Raw genomic sequence first — 1,596 nt, 5'->3', positions numbered from 1 at the left:
TTTGGTATTTAATTGTTCATCTTAACATGACAGTCCTGGGTGACATTTATTCAGGAACTAGACCATGAAATAACACGGTGTATACTGGGGGAAAACTGATTATGTAAACTTCTACCAAGGCTTAACTCATTCAATCCAAGTGACATATTTATATGTCTTTTCACTGAGGGTCTGAAAATGTCTGGGCTTTTTATATTTCACCCAACAAGACCCCTGTGGTTCTTAGCTAAGAGGGAGTCCTGTGACATCACATGGTGATATGAGACACACGCGACACCATTCTCTCCAGCACACTTATGAGACAGATGCCCCAACAGCTGACCCCCTGACCACCATGACTGTAACAGAATTCACACATTGATACAAATAGAGACATGTTACAGGGAGGAAGCAAATGTCTGTTCAAAGGTGATCAGTAAAAGCTACAATGGGTGAAGAATCTGTGAGTGTAAAATGTTATCGTATGTCCTGTACTCCTTTCTATTATGGACATTTTCGGACAAGAAAAAAAACAAAACACAATTTTTACCAAGCACAATCGCCATCACAAAACTTTATCGCACATACATAATAAATGAAAAAGTGTATTTTATTTGTTTGCTGTTTACTTTCATCATGCACTTAAAACCACTACATTTTGTATGATGATTTTCAAACAACAGAATATAAATATATATATATATATATATATATATATATATATATATATATATATATATATATATATATATATATATACACACATATATATGTATGTATATATACATATATGTATATGTATATATGTATATATACATATATGTATTTGTATATGTATATATATATGTATATATATATATATATATATATATATATATATATATATATATATATATATATATATATATATATATATATATATACATATATATATATATATATATATATATATATATATATATATATATATATATGCATATATATATGCATGTGATGCTTTGAATCCATTTACATAGATTTATATAAAAGTAATAATGATAACAATGACAGACTATAGGTGATAACAGTGATATGTGTGTATGTATATGTTGATATAATGAATAAAATAATCCAAATATTCGAATATATTATAAATGCTATTATTTTGTTATGTTTAATTTTCATTTAATTTGGGAAAAAAATTATTACATTATTCATTACAATAATAAGCTGCTCGAGTGTTTGAATTGGTCCAAAATAAAATCAATGTGTTGTTCTAATAAATAAAATGTAAGACTTTACTGATGGTTATCATTCCCATGTTTTTATTTTTGAGTAAACTGGAAAATTACTACTTTTTATTTTTCATCATAATTCAAAAATCTCGAGTTTGGGGGATAAATGTTTCCCCCCAAAAAATCTCTTATTAAACATGTTATGACGGGGGTTTTCCACACTGGTGATACGTCAGCGGGAATATAGGGAGCAGATGGAGGGGAATATTACAGAAAGGACCGAGAATGATCGATGTAAGCAGCTGCAGAGAAATATGGAAGAATTACGAAGAATTAGCTCGTTGTGATTGGCTAGAGTTTCCGGCTCAGGATCATCTTATTGGCGGACGAGGGGTGATGACGT

The sequence above is a fragment of the Filicampus tigris genome, chromosome 12 (assembly GCF_054856515.1).
Source record: "Filicampus tigris isolate MCC_2025a chromosome 12, RoL_Ftig_1.0, whole genome shotgun sequence".
In the NCBI taxonomy this organism is placed as follows: domain Eukaryota; kingdom Metazoa; phylum Chordata; class Actinopteri; order Syngnathiformes; family Syngnathidae; genus Filicampus; species Filicampus tigris.
This window is presented reverse-complemented; position numbering follows the sequence as displayed.